Source organism: Lepisosteus platostomus, chromosome 5, assembly GCF_059453375.1.
Source record: "Lepisosteus platostomus isolate fLepPlt1 chromosome 5, fLepPlt1.hap1, whole genome shotgun sequence".
In the NCBI taxonomy this organism is placed as follows: domain Eukaryota; kingdom Metazoa; phylum Chordata; class Actinopteri; order Semionotiformes; family Lepisosteidae; genus Lepisosteus; species Lepisosteus platostomus.
This window is the reverse complement of record NC_142615.1, coordinates 35,551,472-35,566,827: the sequence shown is the minus strand read 5'-3', so window position 1 is coordinate 35,566,827 and position 15,356 is coordinate 35,551,472. Positions and strand designations below refer to the sequence as shown.

At 48.3% G+C, this 15,356-nt stretch overlaps 2 long non-coding RNA genes and 1 other non-coding gene across 3 annotated transcripts; 1 reads left to right on the top strand and 2 right to left on the bottom strand.

Annotated features, from left to right (window-relative positions):
• Positions 1-377: 377 nt before the first annotated feature.
• On the top strand, positions 378-5,884 carry LOC148665886 (uncharacterized). The gene is made up of 3 exons (XR_015936601.1): positions 378-531; positions 1,392-1,462; positions 5,734-5,884. It is a non-coding gene; the product is annotated as an uncharacterized LOC148665886 (long non-coding RNA).
• LOC148665887 (uncharacterized) lies at positions 4,824-5,476 on the bottom strand. The gene is made up of 2 exons (XR_015936597.1): positions 5,337-5,476; positions 4,824-5,165 (listed from the first exon to the last, which is right to left on the bottom strand). It is a non-coding gene; the product is annotated as an uncharacterized LOC148665887 (long non-coding RNA).
• A 972-nt stretch (positions 5,885-6,856) lies between the features above and the next one.
• LOC148665885 (U7 small nuclear RNA) lies at positions 6,857-6,914 on the bottom strand. The gene has a single exon (XR_015938899.1). It is a non-coding gene; the product is annotated as a U7 small nuclear RNA (small nuclear RNA).
• Between the last annotated feature and the right edge of the window lie 8,442 nt (positions 6,915-15,356).

Sequence of the window (15,356 nt, the reverse complement as noted above, 5' to 3'; positions counted from 1 at the left end):
AGTGTCCCCCGTCACTATACTGGGGTATCAGACCGCAGGGTGAGCGCCCCCCTGCTGTCCCACTAACACCTCTTCCACCTCTTAGTAGCCAATGAAAAATGGTAGCTTCCTCAGAGACACCGCAGGAAGACAGGAGTTTGTGATGAAAGTTCGAGAGGGATGGCCACACCCTAGTTCGGTCAGACTCGGCTGTCGATATTTTAGCAATCACTCCTGACTCCTCTCCTGAAACACTGTCAATACTGCACGTGATCCCCCTCTCTCCCTCGCGTCCCTCTCCCACCCCGTCTCCACCTGTGTAGCTGCCCCCCCTGGTCACTCCTCCTCGCTGTGCAGGGGGGGTCCCAGCCTCCTCGTCCTCTGGCCAGGAGCCCTCAGCCAAGCGGGTTCAGCCAGATCATCACTCCATGATCCTTTCAGTATGCTAAATTCCTGGTGTTGTTTTTTTTCTCCCCAGAAAACTGACTGTCCGCCCCACCTCTGCGCTAAGTGGACGATGAAGTCAGGTTCCAGTGTGCCTGGTGTTTACAGGTAATACTTCAGACTGGTCGGCCTCACCTCAGGGTGTCTGGGCGTTTGATATTATACAGTTGCAATGCTGAGGCCTGTGACTGTGATGCTGTAAGGCTACAGGAGTCTCTCTGGAGATCCTGAGTGATTTCCGGCGTTCGTGCGGAAACACAGCCCCACCCTCCCGCGGTGTCCAGTCCACAGAATTTCCTGGAGACGTGGTCTCGCCGATGGGCGACCCCGCCAGCGAGAGACTAGCTGAGGCACAATGTTCTGTACGGTTCAGTTAATTAGACGCGCACAGATGTTGAGCTCATCGTCCTTTTAATTGTGCCATCTATGCTAACTGTAGCAGAGATCGAACTATCAAGGTGACAGATCAATAATTTTAAATTAGATAGATGCATGATATTGCTAGCGCTGATGCAAGAGGCAAGTCAGAGGAACTGAACACAGAATGGATAGGAGTCGCAGTGAGTGAGAGAGGAATGAGCTAAATTATTTTTAATTTAAAAATAATTAAAACACTGAAGAACAGGAGACACAGTGAGAGAGAGGAGATCACAGGAAATACCTCAGTAACAAACATACTAACACACAGGACAGGAGACACAGTGAGAGAGAGAGAGGAGATCACAGAGAATCCCTCAGTAACAAACACACAGGACAGGAGACACAGCGAGAGAGAGGAGATCACAGGAAATACCTCAGTTTTAAGTGCAGACAACCGGACAGGAGACAGAGTGAGGAAGAGTAAATGAAACACAGTAGGATTGATAGGAGACGGGTTATGAAGAGATGGGACACACAGAGATGGAGAGAAGGGAGGCGACAGTTGAACTCGCTGGCTGAGTTAATTGACGCTGCTGTTTCTTTGGCAGATGAAGTCGGGGTCCAGAGTTTCGCTGACATGGCAGAACCGTCCCAGCTCGGTCTCCTCCCATTCCTGCAGGTCAGTGCCCCTTCAGTCAGACCCTGTGTTCGGGGAGACACACAGGGAAGTCGCACACTGTGACAAAAGGCTCCAGAGACATCGCCGAACCACAGAATAGCTCCAGAGCATTTGTGCACCTTTTGGAATTCTTCACGTATAGTGAAAGGTGAAAATAAAACCAAGAATGGGTGACGCGTCTTTACACAGAGGCGGGTGGGGAACAAGCTGCCCAGCCTTGTTGTTGATGCCGATACCCTGGCTTCTCTCCAGATACAGGTGGATTAAATCATGGGTCCAATTAATCACTAACTACCAGACAGGCTTGAAAAACCAAATGGCGTTCTCTCGTTTTTAACCTTTCTTCAATTCTTAGAAAACCTGCACGCAGAAAAAAAATAATTTGCATTTTTTTACTACTTCCAACGGTCAGGTCTGTGGGTATTTAAATCTGACTAGAATGTGTATTGTTCAAAATCTCTTGTTCACTATCAGTGTTGTTGTTTTTAGTGTCATTCTCATTACTCCTGTGGGTTTTATACTGTGGTAAAGAGTTAAAAAAGTCCTCACTTTGTGCTTCTCTCAGTTTGTTGATGGTGGCGTACTCCACATCACTGTTGGGTAGTGTGATGTCTGTAGAGAACAGGATACGGGTCAATACTTATGTTAACTTATACTATACAGGATAAGACTTACATTAACACCATACTGAACAACAGGGCTCACTGTTCACACGCGTATTGACACTGTTCAGACGACAGGACTCACTGTTCACGCTTGTATTCACGCTGTGCACAACAGCAGGACTCACTATTATTACAAATATTCACACTTGTGTTTAAACTGGACAGAGCAGCAAGAAGTTATCATGATGTTTTATTTCTGCTAGTTTAATAGATAGAAGTAAAAGATCCTCACTTTGTGCGGCTCGGGGTTTGTTGACTGTGGAGTATTCAACAGCAGTATCTGTCTGTGTTAATTCTGCAAAGAATAAAACACGTGTTCTCACCTGTAACACTGTGCAGAGCAAGAGGGAATTCAATGAGTTAACACTGTACAGAACCGGACTCACTGTTCACACTCGTATTGACACTGTACAGAACCGGACTCACTGTTCACACTCGTATTGACACTGTACTGAACAACAGGACTCACTGTTCACACTCATATTGACACTGTACTGAACAACAGGACTCGCTGTTCACACTCGTATTGACACTATACTGAACAACAGGACTCACCGTTCACACTTCTATTAATACTTTTTTGATCAACAGGACTCAGTGTTCACACTCATGTCGACACTTATCACACTCGTATTGACACTGTACTGACCAACAGGACTCATTGTTCACACTCGTATTGACACTATACTGAACAACAGGACTCACTGTTCACACTTATATTGATACTTTTTTGATCAACGGGACTCACTGTTCACACTCGTGTCGACACTGTTCACACTCGTATTGACACTGTACTGACCAACAGGACTCACTGTTCACACTCGTATTGACACTGTACTGAACAACAGGACTCGTGTTGACACCGTTCACACTCGAATCGACGCTGCTCACACTCGTGTCGACACTTGACACTCATGTCCAGTAAGCCTTTGCTACCATTATCAAACACAGAAATCGTTATAATTTAATTTTAAAAACATGGCTAAGCATGGGTTTAAAGTATATTCAACAGTGCAGGTGCATTCAAAGAAATAGAGTTTCCCAAGCCCTCGGAAAGAATTACCATTTCCAAAGATGTCTAGTCTCAAGCATTAACATCCAAAGTACCTGTCTTAGCTGGGGCAGGAAGTTTGCCAAGCCACCTGAAAGAATTACCATTTCAAAAGATGTCTGTTGTAAGCCAGGTTCAATCATTACCATCCAAAGTATCGGTCTTCCCTTGGGGCAAGAGGGTTTCCTGTGTGTCTAGGATGTGTACTTCCCTTAAATAAAGGATGAATATGGGTACCATAGGTATTAAATCTCTCAAAGCTCAGAGTTAAACTAAAAAACCCTTGGTGAGTGTGTTATAACATGGATGGGTATTTATAGTCCAGTGCCTCCTATTTTACTAGAGATTCTGTTTGGGATTCAGAACTCGGGATCAAAATACTCCTAGGTACAGAGTAATTTTCACACCTTCCTGCTACCATGATCAGAGCAGTATTAGATTAAATTTGTCATTTATTGAAAGCCCAGTTTTTAACAATCATTTTCATTTGAACTTACTTTTTTCAAAAAAGGATCTGAGGTTCACTTCTTGAATTAAATCTTTTGACAAGAGGTAAGACTTCTATTTTACATTTAAACCCATGTTTAGCTGTGTTTTTTAGATTTAACTGAACCAATTTCTGTGTGTGATAATGTCCTTGAATTCTGACAACATCACACTAAATTACATGATATAAAACAGCTAATGTTTCTAGAGATAAAGCTTCTGGGATGCTTCTAATTACTTTGCATTACCAGGGACAGTTTAATTAACCTTGTACAGTACTGAAAGACCAAAATGCTTTTTTTAAAAGTTATTCAAAATTTTATAGAACTTTGTCTACTATGGCAACATGATGAGCTTGGCCACTTATCTTAGGATAAAGATAGGATAAAGGTTTATCTTTTGCACCTACCTGCCCCCCAGGGAAGGCCAATGCTTTCTACGTTGATGGTTCCCTACAGTAGACTGTACCTTATCTTCAAAGGTAATGTATATTGACCCAAATCAGTTTTGGAATCCAATCTACTGACGAGATGGAGCACATCCTTTTTTCAGGATTTTAGCATCATATGTTTAGTATATTTAGTCCCTAATGCTGAAAGAAATGATCATAGAACATTTGGACACTTTGTGGGCATGAAATACAAAGAAAATCATGTTCTATGGTACAAGATAAATACAAAATTTAAGCTTTTATTTTAATTAGATTTGTTGTTAAAGCATAAGCAATGATTTATTACATTAATATATGTGAAAATAACATTTTAGCATCATACATTTAGTATATTTAGTCCCTAATGCTGAAAGAAATGATCATTTGTTTAACACGCACGGGTCTGTCTCAAAGGATGCAGTGCTCCTGAAGGCTCTCAAACCCTGCATTTCAGATGCCTAGCTGTATCCCTCAGAATGACTTATAACCTTACCTGTGGTGTCTTCAGTCCCTATTGCTCAATGCATGGTGTACGTACTACATACATGTGTCTTGAGAATGAGGAATGGGCCCCTGAGACAGTCATTTGCCTGTTTCACAAATGATCGTATTTTACTAGAGATTCTGTTTGGGATTCAGATGTGCATTCGGATTTATTGGTACATGCCCAGGGCAGTAAGCAGTCTGAGGATTTATTTCCAGACAGCATAGAGCAGTGAAGCAGTGAAGTAGTGCATAAAGCATAAGCAATCATTTATTACATTAATATATGTGAAAATAACATTTTAGCATCATTTTAGCATCATACGTTTAGTATATTTAGTCCCTAATGCCAAGGACTCCAGCAGTCTTACAACCACTGCCCTGTTTGCCTCGCCAGACACAATCTCTATTCTGTTGTAATCCACGATGTTCTTCAGGTGATTTATCATGTCCTTCCTCGCCTGTTGAGAGGCCATCCTGATCTCTTCTGCCGTGGCGTGCTTCATACACGCCCTCTTCAAGTGAGCAGGAAGCTGATCAAAAGTATTCAGGCACATCTTGCACACCAGGGGAATCCTCGTGGGTTTCCTTTGAAAATAAATAATACCATCTGTGTATAGAAACAAGCTAAGACTGATTTCTTAAATTATCCTTAATTTTCTCTCTCATAGTTTGAGCATAATGATTTTATTGTATTTATATAAGAATTGCTCATTGCTCCAAAATAAATAATGGTTTCATAAAAAAGTGAACACTTACTTGGTCTCAGTCACAGACTTTCCAATAGAAGCCATTGTGGAGTTCAGCAACTGCAGGTCCTAGAAGTGGGGAAGGAATTTTAAAAGAGAAATTGAATTACAAAACAGAAGGAATGGCTGAGGGATCACTGAAATATATATATATACAAATTCCAAAGACTGAGTCGATATCTCCTTTAGGTGAGGACAGACTGGATCAAACAAAAACAACATTTGAAGTGAATTGCAAATGTATTGAGTTGTGATGCAACTGTAACTTGAACCTAACATGACTGGGGCGTGCATTTTTGAAATTGCATTTTCACAGCTGAAATACAAAATGAAGCTGATCGCAGTCCAAACTCAAGGTATTGTTGTAAAACTAAATATTCAACATGTTTCTACCTGTCCCTTTTCAGCTCACTCAGAAGTCCACAGCCTGCAGCCTGGTGCCTCTCTGTCTCTCCCCCTCCACTGGAGTGATCCAGCTCAGCTCTCTGAGGTTTGGTAGATACATCTTCTTCATGAGTAATGTAGGATCAACTTCTTCAGGCTGGAGGAAGGGCTTGCATTTCGGCAGTAGTAACTGACTGAGTAGTGACTTCTAGGACCTGGTCTTATCAGGTTGCTTTGCCACGTTTGTCAGTTCTGCTGAAAAGACCTGTCTCTAGGAAATTTAGGAAGCAGAAGAATGACTATCTGAAAGGTGACACGATCTGCTGGCTGTTTGATGTGATGTGATGTGATGAATGACACAGGAAATTCGAATTCTTGCAATAAGACAAAACAAGATCCAAAAACACTGGCAGGAGTGCAAAATGTGAGAAGATAAAAAGACACCTGTTTCTGCCCAATTTCAAACAGGGGATCTTGCGCATGTGTGATGAACATGATAATCACAATATTACAGAAATGACAGCAGCATTGAACATGACGAGACGTAAAAGATTGTTAATTCCCTTCAAATACTCAGTGTGTTTATTCTGCTGTATTAATTTACTGTGCTCATCCGGCAGTAACAAACCTGTTATCTACACATTGCTCCCAGAGCTGGATAGGTGACTCCACATTCTACAGCTCTCTAGCAAAAGAGGAAGTCAGACTACAGAAATGGAGTAAATCTCCTCTTCAGAATGTGGAAATATATTCCTGAGAGAAGTCCTTTCTCGAAGTTCAACACTCTCTGCAAGTCACCCATTCCCACCTTGCGCAGTGTAGTGGTTATCGCATTCTCTTAACACACCAAAGGGTTTCAGTTTCAAAGCGGCAAAAACAAGTGATCACTTTTTGCACATTTGTCACTGCTGAGGTTGCTTTATGGGTCTATTTTCTATACTGTGCTGATCAATTGGAAATCAAATGGCAAAAAAGACCCGTTCCCACACCTAAGGTCAAATATTAGGAATCAAAACTGCTCGAGTGTATGGAAGCACACAGCTTTATTAAGATTTCCAAGTGCAAGATCTTTTTATTCCTAAAAGACCCTATTTATGTTGTATGAGAAATATTAATATTAATACAGAATCTTTTTTCACCAAATAAATGGGCTTCCTGACTTCAGAAAGCCTTCTAGACAAATACTAAAAGAGCAAAAATTCCATTTGGTAAATGAAATGAAAACACATACCCTACCAAACCTTGAGTACAGGCCATTCAGGGTGATAATACAAAACCATTTATAATTCAACAAATAAAACCTGTCAACTGCTAATCACCACTTATCATAAAAAAAATAAGTAGCAATACACAGTATGGGACTCTTGGGTGCAAGTTAAATCCATGCAAGAAGGGGGTGTAGTGTTATATTTCCAAATCAGATATGCAAATGAGAGATCTGGCCCAGCCAATCTCAAAGCTCCCTTGGTCTGGAATGGAGCTGCTCCCCTCTTCTAGTTATTCACACTGGAGTTAGGTTACATATTAGCACATTTCATCTAACAGTTGCTGCAGAAACAAAAACGTAAACAAATGACCTGGACTGTGACCACACCTATTAGAATGTAGTTCAACAGATAACTTGTAAACCTTGTCATAAGATTTTTTTGTTCTACAAAATATACTTTATTCCACAAAAAAAAAAACATCTCAAAAGGAACATCTCACACATATTAACACTCCATGTAATAAAAAACAACGGCGGAACGGAGATTGATTGTCCGTTATCAATCTTTGCAAGTGGGGGCGGATTTGCGCAATTAAGAGAGTCCCTCCAAACCTACCACTCGCTATCGTCCTTTAATCCCTGTATATCCCAAAGTCCTTTCCAGCGCTCCCTCGCCGTGGGGAAACCCCATTTGGCGACGTGGTGCTTCGTCCTCCTCCTGAGGTCCGCCAGGATCCTCTCCTCCAGCTCCCTCGCCCCCCACTTTATGTTGTGCCGGATGAGAGTGTTCCTCGCCTTCCACAGTCCTTGTTTTGTGAGGGACAGCAGCAGCCCCCGCAGGTCCTGTGTCCCCTTGTCCAGTCCAGTGGGTGCCAGCCCCCAGCAGAATGTACTGGTAACTGAGCACCGCATCCGTTCCCAGGAGTTGCATAATGTTGTCCATTCTGCCCCACAACGCCTTGGCGAAGGGGCAGCTCCAGAACACGTGCTCCTGAGTCTCCTCGACGAAACACTTGTCCCGGGGGCAATGCGGGTTCCTGGTAAGCGAGTGTCTGTAGAGGACCTCTCTGGTAGCCAGTCACTTGTGTACAGCCATCCAGTTGAGGTCCTTCAGTTGGTTGTCCAGTTCTTTCGGCTGCGTTCTTTCCCAGACTTGTCTGGGAACTCTTAGCCTTTTGTGGCGACCAGATGCCCCCTCACCTCTTTGTACAGAGCTCTGTGGTTGCTGCAGGGCTCTGGCTGTCTCGTGGCCTTGTACCTCCTGCTCCACTTGACAGCATGGGTGTAGAACTCCGGTCGCATCTCTGCCTTGGGCCCAGTGTTTGACCACTGGACCAAGTGCCTCATGGGGACGGAGAGCCACAGCCTGACAAAGTACTGGTACTTGTGGCTGATGGGCTCCCGCAGCGCCCAACAGAGGTTGCAGTAGAAGATGCAGTCGAGTTTCAGGGGGAAATGTGGGACATCTGGACCCCCTTCCTCGACCAGCTGACACATCCGGTTTCTCGTGATGTACTCGTACTTGCCGCCCAAGACGAAGCCGAAGATCATCCCTTGCAGTGCTCGTCTGAGTCTAGCCGGCAGTGGGTACACAACTTCCAGCTCGCATAGTCTTTACGGAACAGTGCCTTGAAGTCGTCTTCCTCCAGTATCTCCCGGTTCAGTTTCCAGTACCCACGACCGAATGCCGGCAGGTTGGTGTTAGCCACCACTGTCAAGCGCTCATGGTCGGAATACCACTCCGGGGACACCGTCGCTGATTCCAGGGAGCAGGTCGTGTGCAGAAAGATGTAGTCCAGGCGGCTGCACACTCCCCGGGAGTTTTTCCATGTCGTTCCGGTGTCGTTAGGGAGGCACCGTCTGAAACCGTCTACCGGGGAGAACTGCTTGAGTAGCGACTCCAGCTCTGCCGAACTAGCGTCGCTCCCCTTCTCCCGGTCGTTGTCCGGGAGACCTGTCTGTTGGTGGTGCAGCAGCTGGTCAGGTCAGCAAACACTTCCTTCCGGATAGAGGGTTCCGTCGGAGCATAGACGTTAATTGCTCTCAACTTCTGCCCCCTCCAGTCGATGTCTGCGACCAGGATCCGGCCCTGCACCACCGAGAAGGAGGAAACCAGCGTCATTTCTGGGTTTCCGAGGAGGATTCCCACTCCAGAAGAGTGGACACCTCCTACGCTCCAGCATGATTCTCCCTTCGTCCATTCCCTGGTGAATGTCAGCTTGTCGCTTTCATCCTTCAGGTGGACCTCCTGTAAGAAACAAACTGAGAAAGACTTTGAAGCCAGATCATGAAAGACTCCCCGTCTTTTCACCGGGTCTCTTAGCCCTCTCACGTTAGATGTTAGAAAGGTAAGTTTCACAGTCATGATTAAACAAGTGAAAGCTGAACCTCCTCTCTTTGTGCTTACAGTGGAAAACTTGGGACTCTACATCTGGGCACTGTTTAGCCTAGATGTAACTCCTCTCGTTCGGGTCCTGGGGGGAATATGCTGGGCTCCCTCCAGGCCTCGCTGGGGACTGAAAGGTAAACATGCTGGACAGGTCCAGCCCTACCATCAGTCCCGGCTCCAGGGCGGCTTCAAAGTAATCCTCGTCTTCCTCAAGGATACTCTCCGCCACCGCTTCGGGAAGGCTTTTTTCTTCCCTTTCTCCAGGAGTTTCCGGGACCTCCAGTTGCTCCTGGGCCTTGGGGGAGGGGGGCTCCACTTCCTGGGATGCCTCTTCCTGTTGTTCCTGGGGATTGGGGGAGGGGGTTCCGACTTATTGGGCTGCCTCTTCCTGTTGTCCTGGGCCTCGGGGGAGGGGGTTACCTCTTCCTGGGCTGCCTCTTCCTGTTGTCCGTGGGACTCGGGGGAGGGGGGTTCTGTTTCCTGGGCTGTCACTTCCTGTCGTCTTTGGGCCTCGGGGGGGAGGGTTTCCATTTCCTGGGCTGCCTCCTCCGGTTGTTCCTGGGCCTCGGGGGAAGAAAGTTCCGTTTCCTCTAGGACGAGGAAACGGTTCTCGCTTACCACTCTTTTCTTTTGTCCTTCCGAAGGTGGATCCACCCTGCATCTCTTCTCCCCCTTTCTCTTTCCCTTCTTGCTGGGAGTTATTAGGGCCCTTCCTCCGGTCAGCCATTTTGTCCGTCGTCCTGGCGGCCATCTTGTGACACTGGTGCGGCTGGGGGTGTGACCTCGGCAGTTTCAGTTCTCTGCGGGGGAGGTGCGGGTTTTTTGTTCTCACCTCTCTCCCTTTGTCTTGAGACCGGTTTCTGCCGGCCGGCTTCCACCACCTGCGCAAATGAAGGTTTGCTTACCTTGCATTGGTGAAGGAGGTGTCCCTCGGCGCTGCATCCGTCGCACTTTTTGGCTGCCCGGCAGGTTTTTGCCAGGTGCCCCTCTTTGTTACAGTTGTGACATCTGACAATGTCACACGTGTTCTCCTTGTGACAGGACTTTCTGCACTTCTTGCAGAAATCCGGCATCCTGGGGTAGTAAAGGTACCCCCTGTCGGCTCCGATGTTGAAGCGGGCCGGGGGGTGCTGGAAACCGTCGACGCCCTCTAGGTCCTCTTTCAGGAGGACTCGGTACTGGCGTTTGCCGTACCAGACGCCGCAACTGTCCCTGATCTCCGTCGGTTTGCCCACCAGAGTTACTTACCTCCATAGGTACGCTGTTACCAGTTCCATTGGTACGTAGGGGTTGTATGTGAGGACTGTGATGGTCCTCTGGTTTGTCTTCCTCATAGGCTCCGGCCTGAAATCAGAGAAACGGGGGTGCTTACCTTTTTCTCTGATCATTTTCGTTGCCTTTTCATATGAGGCGACCGTGGCCATGTAGGCCTCCATGTATCTCTCTGCCTTGTTGTCTTGCAGGCAGTAGAGATCTCCGGCCACCAACTGCAGGATCCCTCTCAGGAAGGTATTGAAATAGGATCTCGCAGTTGGCATCGTCTCTGTTTTCTTGGTCCAGTGGAACCGGATCAGTGTCTTCTTGTCTGCCATCTGGAAAGGAGAAAAAAGAAAAAAGGAGAAAAAGAGAGAGAGCAAGGTCCTGTGGAGAGGAGGGTTAAGCTGCTAAAGGAGCAGCGAGTGAGCCCTGGACTTTGTCCTTGTGGGCAAAGCCCAGCTAGGTGCAGGCGCAGGAGGAGAGAGAGGGAGGGAGCGGATAGTGCTTCCGTGTCTCGAGGAAGAAAGCAAGCACCGCGGGCAGGCCACGAGTACCTACTCCCAGCCAAGAGGCCAAGGAGGCAGAAAGAGAGAGAGAGGGAGCGGATAGCGCTTCCGAGATTCGAGGAAGAAAGCAAGCACCGCGGGCAGGCCAAGAGTACCTACTCCCAGCCAAGAGGCCAAGGAGGTGGAGCAAAGAGAAAGGGGGAGGGGAGAGGAGAGAGCAGAGAGAGAGAACGTTGCTGCCAGATCCCACCCAGCTCAGCTGCTGCTTGGCCTTAACCCCCTAGGCTCAACCTCGGGCGATACCAGCTCAAGCACTCCTCAGGATCTTCGATCGCCTTCTAGAACTTTGGAAAGACAAGAACTGCGGGCATGCCACTTGAACTTGATCTTAGCCAAAAGGCCGATAAAATTTGATTCCAGCTCACTGGCCCTGCAAAACTTAGTTCAAGACTTTAAACTCTCAGACACATATAGATGTATATATCCCACAACAGCAGGATATACATAGTCAGGGAGGAATAGCAGCTCCAGAATTGACTATTGCTTTGTCTCAGAGAGAGTGAAAGTTGTTGGGGTCACTCTTCAGCCTGTCTTCTTCTCAGAACATCAGGCTTTAGGGTGTAGAGTGGAACTCCAAGGCGGGACTGTCTTTGGCAGAGGCCTCTGGAAACTCAACACAAAGCTGCTAGAGAACGAGGGGGTAGTATCCCGCCACAAGAAGAAACTATCACAGTGGCTGTCCTTGCAGTGTCTGTACGGGTCAGTAGGAGAGTGGTGGGAGGAGGTGAAGGTGAGGACAAAGGCCTTTTTCATGGCTGAGGGAAGGAAGGCTGCTGCCAGACGGAGAGGAGTGCTAGCCAGGAAACAGAGGCAGCTGCAGCGTCTCTACGCGATGCTGCACGGTGGCTTCGATGTGCTTGAGGATATCACCCTTTTAAAAAAGGACATCCGGAGCATAGTCGAAGAAAGCAGTCGAGGAGTGCTGTTAAGAAGCAGAGGTCAGTTCTTGGAAGAAAATGAGAAGTGTACTCGCTTCTTTTTCAGGAAAGTGGTAGGCTCCAAGTCTGTCATGGAAAGTGTAGTTGATGAGGAGGGAAGAGAGAGTACAGAGCTGAGTGCTATCCTCTCCTGCATCGAGGCCTTCTTGTCACGGACGTCCAAAGGGACTAACCGTGGGGAGCAGGAGTGCGGAAAAAGACCCATATGCGTAGCGGCGAGACGGGAAAAAGGCCCGGGCTCATTAGTGCAAAGAGTTCAGGAATGCCGTATAGAAACCTGTGCCCTCAGGGAGCGGACGTGGGGCGCCCTGGTGCTAGGCGGGTCTCAGGACATCCGAACGTCAGTGCTGAGCGAGGACAGAGTGCAAGACCCGGAAATATATAGCCCAGGGGAAAGAGAGGGACAGGAAGGACAGCAGACCAGAAACTAGGGACAGGACAGAGAAGCTCTACAGAGGTAAAGGATGAAGAAATTCATTTTTTTACCTCAAAGCTAGAAAACGTTTTGAGTGAAGAAGATAGGGAAGTACTTGAGGGGGATTTGACAGTAGAAGAGCTGAGAGGCTATGGAGAGCTTACAGAAGGGGAAAACAACGGGTGCTGACAGGCTCCCTAAAGGGGCGTCTGCTTTTACTACTTGCACGAATGAAGGCAAAAAAAAGCCAATCGATGTGAACGAACGGCGCTTTACAGAGGAGTACTGCCTGACTGGATCGTTGATGAACGACAGAGGCCACTCCGACCTCTTCTCGGTTTTCTTCAATTACTTACTAAGGATCTTCTTCACATTCGCCCATGCAGGGGAAGCCAGTTACACCAAAGCAAACGCAGGAAGGTGCATTTCAAGCAGAGACCAGGAGGGACTTGTTTACACCAAGAGTGGTCGGAGAATGGAACAATGCGCCCAGCCCTGTTGCTGGAGCCGATTCTTGATGAGCTCTTGGGCTCACTAAGAGGACCCCGCTGGATGCTAATCTTTCTGTTGTTCTTGCAGGTCCTGCGCTGCTTTTGAGCCGACAGAGCTTGTCCTGGTCTGTCGGCACAGCCCAGTTGCAAATGATCGGCTCCGCGTACAGAAGGAACGTGCGTTTGGTACAAGAGTGCACGAAGGCACCGGAAATACATTGGGAACAAATGACCGGTCGCTCAAGACCTCTGTGAAGTACAGGAGTGTGCAAAAAGAGGCTGTTTCCGCCCGGTCTCAAACCAGGGACCTTTTGCGTGTTAGGCAAATGTGATAGCCGCTACACTACGGAAACCTGGAGGCACCACTGCTGGTGTCTCACTTGCGTTTCGGGCTGAGAAAGGGAAGTGTCATTTTAGGCAGGGAGCGCTGGAGAGAGGAACAAAGGGCGCGATGAAACAAAATGCCGAAACCCGGGATCAAACCAGGGACCTTTAGATCTTCAGTCTAGCGCTCTCCCATCTGAACTATTTCGGCGGTGCGCAGAGCCCACAGCCACCTGCTCCAGCCTTCCTGTGTTGCGGCATGAGCGCACCAAGAGTAGCTGGAGAGTGTTGCAGGAACGTCACTCAGAAGGAAAGCCACCCAGCTGCGCCCTCTGAGCTCTGTCCAGCGCATCTTCCTTGCATGGACTCCTGCCTGCGATGGGCAGGAAACAATTAGCAAGAACAGAACAACACCCAATGGGTGTCTCATGACCACACCTAATGGTTGTGACACGTGCAGGTGTGAGGGGTTGCCGGGGTACTTTGGAGCAGAGCTTGGGCGGACGGGGGGCGGGAAAGCAGACAAAGAGGTCTCAAGGTCTGCATGATCACAGCTCTCCGCCGCCCCAGGCTTCCGCTCTATAAGCTACTGGACACACCCGCCCCTCCTCACACAGACCGTGGAAAAGCCCCCCAGTGGGAGGGCTCTCTCTTCCTCCCAGGAGCTCTTGGACACGACGCACAGACAGGGCGCGGGGAGCCGCCGCCTGCAAACACGGCTCCAGGCAGGACTCCACTCCGCAGGAGCCGCAGAGCAGAGGAGATGAGGGCAGCTTTGCTCCTGTGCAGAGACCTGAGCTGTTGTTGCTGTGGATGCTGTCTTTTCTGCACTCGGGGTAGGAGTGAATGTTGAGTTGCCCTTAGAAATGAAGCAGAGCACTTCAACGGCACGGGTGTGTGTGTGTGCGCCCTGGTGATTCTGGGAGACAGATCGAACCTGGGCTAAAAGAGAGGGGGCTTAGCCCTCTTCCATTTGCTAGTTCAAAGTTGTACAACCCATTTGTATCTGCTAGGCGGCGCAGTCGTCGTGCACAAAGAACGCTTTGAAAAGCGTCAAAGGCAAGTCATTCCGAGTTGGTCGTTTGTGTTTTCCGTTCAGACGCGAAATGCTGAAATGATCTCTCAGCTCCTCGGTTGTCATTTCTGCTCCGTAAAGGGATCACAGCACGCGTCGGCTTCCAGCACGCTGGGTCGGGACACGATGCCGGGGGTCGGAGAGAGCGATGTCTTCCTCGTTAGTATAGTGGCAAGTATCCCCGCCTGTCACGCGGGAGACCGGGGTTCGATTCCCCAACGGGGAGTAGCTTTTATTTCACCTCCTTAGAGAATGACTGCCTTTCACTTCTCTGTTTTCTTTCACAGCGTCGTGCACCTTTTCATTGCTCTCGCTTTCAGAGCCTCCGCACGGCACACGACTCGACATCAGGAAGCACATTGAAGTGAAAGCAGGAAGCGCTGCGACATGCACTGTGCAGATCCCGCCACACTAAGAGGTGAGTGGGTCTGTTCGATGCACAAAGAACGCTTTGAGAAGCGTCAAAAGCAAGTCATTCCGAGTTGGTCGTTTGTGTTTTCCGTTCAGACGCGAAATGCTGAAATGATCTCTCGGCTCCTCGGTTGTCATTTCTGCTCCGTAAAGGAATCACAGCACGCGTCGGCTTCCAGCACGGTGGGTCGGGACACGATGCCGAGGGTCGGAGAGAGCGATGTCTTCCTCGTTAGTATAGGACCTGTCACCTGTCCCCACCTGTCACGCGGGAGACTGGGGTACATCAGGACGCGCATTGAAGTGAAAGCAGGATGCGCTGTGACATGTACTGTACAGATCCCGCCACTACTGGGCCCGATTTCCCCGGATCGAAACCGGGCGGAAACAGGCCCGTTTCGTTTGTTGCCACGCACACTGTTTGGGGATTCGCCTAGCGCTGTGATCCAACAGACCCACTTACCTCTTAGTGTGGCGGGATCTTCACAGTGCATGTCGCAGCGCATCCTGCTTTCACTTCAATGCGTGTCCTGATGTACCCCGGTCTCCCGCGTGACAGGTGGGGATACTTGC